We start from the raw sequence: 10,224 nt of genomic DNA on the forward strand, positions 1-10,224 counted from the left end.
ATTATCGGTGACGTACGTCATTATAACTAACAATTATCTACATTATCTTTCGAATGAACTTTCAAATGTGTTAATTGTAATAATGTTTCAAAAATATATTTATTTCATCATATTATATGCAGAAAATAAAATAATACCTAGTCATTCAAGATAACATAATGAAAAAATAATTGAATGTGCGTGTAAGTTATATAAGCTCGTAACAACTTGTTATACTTCTTTTTGCGTAACCAAACATTTTTGTTCGCATATCATTATATTTTTTAGATACATTTTTCTATTATTAGATTATTATTAATAGACATTACACTTTTCTGCATTAGTTTTAGAAAAGCTGCAAGAGATTATATAATAGTTTAATAAGAATTATTGTAGAACGTGGCAAAAGAAGTATAACTTCAAAAGTATTATCGAAAATATCTATATTTTTTTTATAGAAATTCTTTATAATTCATATTAATAATATAATAATATATATGTATAAAATATAAATCATGTTTAAAATTGAAATAATACGAACGATTATCGGCAGTTTTGTAAAATTGATCAAAAGATTAGAGATATTATCGGAAGAAAGGTGAAGTTCTTGTCGTCCGTGACGCGTTTTCCCTGCAAATGCCTTAGCTTTAAACATAGATTCGATGCCCGTAGGGCTTGCTTTGTTACAGTCCACAAACCTCTGATACCGGTGGCATACTTCAGGGTAGAATATGCCGAATACTTTCGGTATGAGAAGTAGCTAGCTATACGAGACCCTGAGAAGATCACATTCTCGCTTCCGACCAAGCTTACCTCGGCTTAACTCGTTTCGCGATCCTTAAAGCTACGGAATACCTACATAAGTATGCCAGGAAACACAATCACACATACTACAAACGTTTTAAATTTTACTCAAGAAAATGTCACTGAACAGGGCCCTACCTCTCACGAAAATTCCTATCTTTCAATTACGTATACGTATTTTTATCTTATTTACAAATCTTATCTTACGTTAGTATAATTTGAAAATTTATATCTTATCTCTATCATTCTTTATTGACAAATTTGTAGATTATCATTTTTTAGATAAATCACAGATAACATAAGTATGATTATTACAATTTCATTATTCTGTAGATTTTCAATGATCAATTAATTAATCGTAGATCAATTGCAACTTAATGACGTAATTGATAAATAAATAAATGAACGATCGATCGTTTGTTTCTTTCGTTCGTTAATTTTTTTTAAATGTCGGAATTTAAAAATCGCGGATCAGTGTTTAAATTTCGTTATAAAATCGAAGATAACGTTTAGGTTAGTAGTCTCCCCGGTGGTGCAGAGATTACTCGAGCGTGGGTTACGGAATAGCGAGTGCGATTTATATGACAGAGAAATCTAGTTAAACAGACTGGAAACGGTCTAAAGGCAGGGTCATAAATTACATCTCTATAGGTTATCGCTCAGGTTTATCGCGCGAAACCGCTGCTTTGCGTTTAAGACTTAGTCTCGAATTGCTTGAATTCTGGATTATGCATTGTGCATCCAATTCATTATGATTTTTCTCTCTAATTTTTTTCTATTTTTTTTCTTTTCTTCTTTTTCTTTTTTTAAATTAATTTCAACTCGGTACGCTTATTTTGTCAAATAACTGATATCATAATAATAATATTTGTAATAATCAGTACGATATTGTCAAATCTTATTATAAACGTTAATAATTTATTGAAAAATATTGATTTGAATAATTGAAATGATTAATACAAATTCAAACTCTTCTCTCCTTACGTATTTTGGTATCATTGTTAAAAATTTGATTACGATAATTGATAGTCATTAATATAAAATACGATATGATTTCTTAATACGTTAGAATCGATAATATTTTTCTCTAGATTCATTTAATAATATTCTACGTGATTAAAATGACTTAATTTAGTCAGTTATTATTAAGCTTCATTTATTATCGATCTTCCTTCCTAACGTCATGACATTCGCATGATGGCTGCTGTAAAAATAATAACCGAGATAGAAATAAACCTTATTTTTTCCCTGCAATTACATCAATACCTTCTATCACAGTGACTCATTGCTCGCTATGATAGCAACGACACGAATAATACGGGTCATTTTTATATTTTCTCGATGGAAGATTGTTATACGATGTTTTTTTCTTTTTGGGCCAATTTCAAATAAACCAGCTTTGTTTGTCGTTTGAAAAATGAACAAATAAAACCAACACACACACACACACACACACAAGTAAAATTAGATGGTTCATTTTAATTAATTTCTTAAGAAACAATTAGAGATTATTTAACATTAATATTTGTCTTATCAGTTGTGTGTATAGATACGTGTATGTGTGTGTGTATATTGTAATGAAAGGAAGAGAAAGGGGGATAGAGATTTGGAATCGAAGCAAACGTTTATCTTTGGACGTTCCATGGGAGAAGATGAACCTAAGCGTAGTTGTCCAAGTTCGATAAGCTGCCGATGAGACGTCTTCATGGTCGAACTGGTTGCCTTCGCGAATTAAGCTCAGGACGGCAGCTAAAGTTCTCTTAGTGGCTGACCCGATCTCCAACTTCCACAACGTTACCGCTAATTCCAAACACCCTAGGTTAAGGGTCTACCTTCGTAGATACGTCTATATCCCCCGATGTTCACTAATACAAGCTTTCCTTACATCTATCCGATATAAATAGTGCGTATCTACTATATTATTACCTACCATCACTATTATTACTCTACTATTTGTTCTGTATTGTAAATTATTCTTACACCGTGTTTTATACCTAAATTTATGCAATTTTTATCTTTTTGTGTTAGAATTCGTATTTATACACGGATTATTGAATTTGATAATATTTCTTTCTAATTTGTCGTTCAATTCGTATTTATTTCAAATTAAACGTACATGGGATATTTCGACGGGGAATTCGTTTTTTCTACTTCGCAGTAAAAGAATCAACAATAATTACCTATAAAATGATTAAATTCTAAGCTTGCTTCAACTTCTTTTCCTATAGTTTTCTCGTTGTTTTTATTTTCTCGTTAGATCGCAAAGCAAACGTAAGTTTCGTCGAGGAGAACATTTTTCTTTATTGATTTTTCTGATATTTTTGTTCTCGTAAGAAATGATTTACGAATAAAATCTTGATCGAAGTATATTTAATTATTCGATTTATTTTGTAAAATATAGTTGGAAGGAAAGAAAATAGTAATGTTTGGTTTGAGAAGTTTTGTTAAATTGGCGCGTGCTCGTGGAAAATGCAAATGACTGGGTGCCAGAGTTAATCGACGTTTATCGCCGATAATTTTGCAATTTATCATCCTCTCGCGTTTAGAATACATCGTGCGTGGTGACACGTGCCTTGAAGATATACCTATAATGGGTATTATGGGTACGCGTATCTAGAACCACGTGGAAATTAAAGTCAACGGGAATACGGTCCTAGAAAGAATTTGATTGATTATTTTATAATCGTCTCTTTCTTTTAATCTCTCGATTAATCGAGATAAAATATTTTTCCTTTCTCTCCCCCATCATATTTTTCTACATACCTCGCGGAAATTTGTTTTTTTTCTTTTTTTTTTATCGTATTTTTATCGTACCCCTTAATATAATAATAAAAGAAATATTTAACATTTAAACTAATCAATTTTTCTTCCAATTTAGAGACGAAAGTTTTTTCTTTTTTTTTTGCTGTATACTAATTTTAAAAGTTCATTGTTATATTTAGAAAGTACAATTTAACGATTGATCTTAAATCCCATTTAACAAATTATTCAAATCTAAGATTTTAACGTTAGAAAATAATTTGATTCAATTCTGATTGTCGTATCTTATTATAATAATATCTTAGGATATTTTATTTTCAGATCAAATTATTTTTACGACAGTCTCTCTCTCTCTCTCTCAACAACAAAATTTGTCCATATATCTCTCCTTTATATTAATTTGATAAAAATACGAATGAACGATTCATAAGTTTAATGTTGTAAAAAATATTAGGTTGTCCCATAAGTTTCTTTCTTTTTTTATTTTTTGATGAAAAATCGATAGACTAACATAATAATATATTAGAATCAAATTATAGATTAAATGTAAATAAGTTTTTCTCAGTATTCTAAAGAAAGAGAAAGAGATAGTAGTTAAAGAAAGTTCAAATAGCAAGAATCTTCTCGATCTTGGAACAACAATATCGCGTAAGAAGAACGATCTTTTGTAATAGAAATATCCAGACCGAAACTGTTTTAGTTTCCCGCATCTACCTTGGATCTGCATTCCAAATCCGGGTTTTCAAGTAAGATCGTGTTCGGATAAGGATCCTGGCTTGTTTGGATACGCCGAGTTATCCGAACTTAAAGTGACGGATTTGTATAATCCGGATAATCAAGGTAATTCGAGTACCGTGAAACTTTATTTTTATTTTTTCTTTTTTTCCCTTTCTCTTTTTCTCCAAATCTCATCGTCTCTTATTCGAATATTCTTCTCATTCGAAACAAAAACGTAAAACAATATTTATCATGCGCGTGATCTAACAATCGGAATTAACGTTAACTTATAATTATAAGACACTTTCATCTGTTATAATCATTATTTAACCCCCCTCCCCGCCCCGCAGTAAAATAATTAAACAAATATTTTTATATAACGAGAAATCAATTATTGTATCAACATATCGATCGAACGAATATCCAATACAATTATCCCATAATACGAACAAATAAATTCGATAATTATCGATCACGCTATTATAATATATTCGAACATTTATATCGTACGATTATAAATTCAATGAAAATGTTGAATTATTAGATAAAGTTTAGTTGGATCAAAATTTTCCTAACAAATTTCTAAAGCTCGATTTAAGGCGCCATCGAAGCGTCCAAGTTGCAAAGATATCGGAGTGAGCTTTTCGCAGTGAGTTTAGTTGGAAAGTGGTTAATATAGAGTATGGAGGAGGGTTGGATAGTAGCTGGTAGAAGAAGAGGAGGAAAAGGGTGGAAGGGTGGGAGGGAGGGAGGGTATACGCGTATGCATTACCCAGTTTCTCTCTCTCTCTCTTCTCTCTTTCTCGCACACGGTTAACTCATTCTGTTTCTCTCCTTTTCATGGGGGGTGAGGGGGGTGGGTGTCTCGAACGATGGGTGTAATTCTTTCAGTACCGGCACCCACGGAGGTCGCAGTTGTACTGTAAATCCCAAAGTTCGTCGCCGGCGCTAATTCGAAGTTTGGCGCAGTTGCTGCAGAGCACCATGGCCCTTTCTCGAACCTGGTTTCGTTACCCCATCCCACCCCCTCTCATCTCCCATCTCGCCTTTAAACTCTAACACACACATTGTGTATTACACGTACGTGTTTCATTCGTATACGTGTATTTGAACGTAACGCGAAGCTTTGTTCGTGTCTGAGTTTATTCTACCTCTGTATTTTGGGTATTTGTGTGAAGGGTAGATAGATATATATTAATATATAGAGAATAAATATATCAATAGATATAGCGTTCTACTATTCTCGGTTGAATCAAGGGAACGGTAATATAAGTAGGAGGATTTTTTATTAGAATGCGTGACTCTTGATTTTGTGTTTTTGAGAAGAATGAGTGAGTGAGTGAGTGAGTGAATGAGTGAGAGAGAAAATTTGGTTTAAATTGGGTATGTCTACGCGTACCCTGTTCACCTGCGAATAATTGCCCGAAATAATGACGACGAAATCATGACAGAGTGTGATATTACTGCTCGTGCTACTGGCAGAGGTAAACTGGTTGACTTTCGAGTCCAGCAATGAGCAAGCTAGTAAAGTACCTCTAACTCTCTCGACATTTCACGAATTGGCTCGAATGAGGTTCAATTTTGCGAATTAATTCCAAATATGGTGAATTTATATGTTCGTCGTCTTTCCTTTCCTTTCCTTCCCTTTCCTTTTTTTTTCTTTTCTTTTCTTTTTTATAGCAAACAATTAAATGCATGTATATGTTAATTAAATTAAATCATACACACCGTGTATACGACTCTGACGTAACCCTGACACACTGTATATATTTGAATTTTTGTATTTCTATTTTTGTTTTTTTTTTTTATTCTTACATTTCATTTCTTCCACGTCGTTTTATTAATGCGCCAGTTAATGCGATACGATTGAACGAAATTTTCACGAGGATCGATCTATATTCTCGCACGATTTTACGTGCTCGATTGGAAATTTTAAACGAACGTTAGGGGTACTACGTGTGCATGTGTATTTACTTTGAAAAGAGTGAGAGAGAGAAAGAGAGAGAAAAAGAAAGGCAAAAAGAAAAAGAGTGAGATATACCGAAATGAAACGATTTTTTCTCAATTTTTTAGTATTTTACTATTTTTATATATATATATCTGTAGATGTATTATATAAATGTATGTATTAAGGTTTGGTATATATGTCAAGTAATATTGTCTACGTTGAGAGGAACGAAGCAGAAAAATGTATGTTTCCTACAATTCTTCTTTTGTTTCTTCGATGAAGTTTGATTTATTCTAGGAAAAATTTTTCTTCCGCATTCCCGGATTTTACACGTCATGTTTATTTTATACGCTGACATTTTTACGAACCTTTCTTTCTTCCTTTCTCTCTCTCTCTCTTTATTTCTCTCTTTCTCTCTCTTTCTTGTTTTAGTTTCTATCATTTCTTCTATCCAACAAGCCGAACTAATTGGACTATTTCGTCTCATCGATTCTCTTTTCTGTTTCATTTCTTTTTACTTTCTGTTACATTCGTACGATCAATTTAACGAGATACATTCACAAATTTTGGAATCTTGGTTAAATAACTTGGGCGTTTAGTATATCGTCAAAATAATGAACAATATTAATGAACAATATCAACATTGATATAAAACTTGATAATAAATCCACATAACAACAACTGCAACAACAACAAAAACAAAGTATCTCATATCAAAGTAATCGAATTAAATAGTTTTAGGTAGGTTGTAATGAAAAAGAGAGAAAAAGAGAAGTGACTTCTCGGAAGGGTCTCTAAGGGATTTAAGCAATATGTCGTTGATGTTAGTCACAGTATGCCATACGCAATCGAGGGTAGGAAAAGAGAGTGAGTTTTCTTCTAAGACACTCTGTAGATGGTCTGGGCGAGGGGGCGAGGGAGAGACGGTGGCTCAGAGAAAGGAGGGATAATTGAATACAACTTGATCGAGCCGCGCGTTTCCACCCCATTAAATCGGGCTTAAGCTAGAAACGAGGGGGGTGGGAGGAAGGGAAAAGGGTAGAATCGAGAAGGTACGGGGAGGGAGGAGTGGAAGAGGCCAACGGAGTGAACGAACAAGAGAGAGAGAGAGAAGGGTAGAACCGAGGGTTAGCGGGTGGAAATGGGGGAAGGGGGTAAAGGGAAGAAAGGGGATGGGGTTGAACACTCGGTTGGCTCAGACGGGAAGGCGAGAGAATGTTTACTGCTGCCCCAGCTGGAGGCCAATCAGTATAGCTAGCCCTCCTCCTCCCTTTGCCAACCCTCCTTCCTTGCTTCCCACATACCTCAACCAACTCCCCGTTCCTCATACCAACCCCGTGCAATGGAAACGGTAGGGCAATAGCTAAGCCGATGTCGTTATACAGCTGGATTATTCCTCACCCTCTAACAGCGGCCCGTTATGGCGATAATCAAATTAACTCACTTCGAATTTTAAAGACACCACCATCACCACCACCACCACCATCACCACCAGCAGCAGCAAAAGCAGCAGCGGTATTCATTCTCGTCATCTCCTTTCATTCTCCTTCATCAAATTCCCTTTTCCTGTCTTCTATCTCTTACCGCTAATTCATTACGACAATAGATCGTTCCTTATAAGATTTACTTCTTAAGTTTTTCTTCAGAGTTTTTACCTTTTTTCTTTTATTTTCTTTTCGGGTGATACTAATTCGATAAGACACTTTGGTACTGTTTTCTCCGTTTCCCTTTTTTCTGTTTCTTTTTCGTTTAAACACATACTTATCTGCAGTAACGTTCGATATATTTTAATTTGATTAATTATTTCAATAAAAAGAAAATATAAATAAATTTTCAATCGAATAATGATTAAAACACAGCAATGTATTATTGCATATTATTAATAGGTTTGATATTAAGAAATATCAAATGATTATAATAAACTAACTTATTATACATATTTGTAAAACTCCTCCGAGTGGCGTTTGATTGATAAACAAGGAAAATCCTTTGATCCAATCAGAAATGAACGTATTAATGATTTCAAACAATTTTCTAAAGCGTCATAAATCCGTCGAACAATAAACGTATGCTTGCTATTGATCAACTATAAACATATATATGCACGCGCGCATATACGTGTAACATTCATAGATATAGATGCATTTGTGCATTGATGCAGGATACATCTGTGGATTAAAATGATCACGGTGACTCGTTGAAGTACTGGCGATAATTATGATGGGACCAGATCCGTTCTCTTGAACGAAACAAATCGTTACAACGAACTGGACAGGATTATTTCGTCCATTTTTTCTTTTTTTTTCTTTTTTTTTCTTTTTTTTCTTTTTTTGGATAAACGATTATCGTTGCTAGAATAGTCATGTATCGTATCTACCTTTTACATTCACTTCTGAAAATCATTCGACCTTTCGAATCATTTCAATTATCATTGAAATCCGTATAGAATGACATTTTGTTTGTTAGAAAATTATTCTTCGTGCGTTTCTCCATTAATCAAATATTTTATTTTTAATATTAATAATATTAATATAAATAATATTTTATATTATTTAATTTATATTATATTTTATATTATTTAATATTAATATATTAATATAAATAATATTTTATTTTTAATAATCATTAGTAAGATTATCAATTAGATTTCAAAGAATATTTAGCATAAATACAAGTTTTAAAAATAATTATGGGGAGGGGGTGGGTTATAATCGAATACAGAAGAAAAATTAATTATTAGAATCTATATCGAGTATTAATATTATCTAAAAAGAAAGTTGAGAAAAGTGAAGGTAAGAAAATTTTGTATTTCCGTTAGATTAGAATAACAATAATAATAACGATACGTAAGATAGAGATAAATTGATATAGATTAGGATTATTTGATATTCGAATTTGAAGTTTCGTACGATTTCCATTACACATTCAGGAATGGATAAATCTTAAACGATATTGTTAGAAGGATTTTATTCGTATCCAGGTTATAAAATACTGTAAATACATATACACATACACTTACACACACACATATATATATATATATAGATGTGTACTTTGAAGATAATGAAAAATGCATTGAAATTGATCGAACATAAATATCGAGGATTCGCGTATACTAATGCAATCGCTCATAGAAAAGATTTTGGAATTTTTGCGATATCTCTTGGTAGAATATTTCACAAACGAGAATCGTTTGTAAAAGCTCAAAGAAGAGGAGAGGGTTTTAGGATGTTGAAGGGCCGACATATTCATTCGTTCGTTCGTTCTTTCGTTCTGAATGGTTATTGTCTTTAATGCATCGGCCATAGACTGCTGGGTATCGATAATTGCAAGGGAAAAAAGTGCACGGATATGCATACATGCATAATAATATATAGGTAAATATCGATATATGTTAACGACGCATTCATTCTTCATTTTCTCCAATCGTAAGAGATTATTCGAAGGGAAAAGGGATTACTGTACGTCATGTAAAAATCTCTTTCTAATACTTACGATATTATTCCTACAAGTGTGTATGCACTTTATCTGCCAATGACAATCGTTTTTCGAGATAATACATTGCCTATAACCAATACCGATTTTCGATTATTATTATTATTATTATTATTATTATTATTATTATTATTATTATAATCATGAAATAATTCAATGAGATCGGTTATTCGTTTTAATTGTAATTGATGGAATTAATTATGTTTCTAAATAAGAGACGATAACAAATGATAGTTATATTTTTCGTTAATATCAAATTTCATTAAGTTTATAAATAGAATTTATTCTTCGAACGGATTATAATGAGGGAGAGACAGAGAAAGAGAGAGAGAGAGAAACGTGTAATTTCCCTGTCTATACGATTAGAATATGGATACGGTAATTAATCGATCTATGATTAAATGATCGAAATTATGGAAATAATCGTTTAACGTTAACAGGCATCGTTTAATATAATACTAAATTCTAACATATTATACAAAATGACGTGTAACATATGGCTCGGATTTATAATTATATTA

The sequence above is a fragment of the Polistes fuscatus genome, unplaced genomic scaffold (assembly GCF_010416935.1).
Source record: "Polistes fuscatus isolate 324 unplaced genomic scaffold, CU_Pfus_HIC Scaffold17, whole genome shotgun sequence".
Taxonomy (NCBI): Eukaryota; Metazoa; Arthropoda; class Insecta; order Hymenoptera; family Vespidae; genus Polistes; species Polistes fuscatus.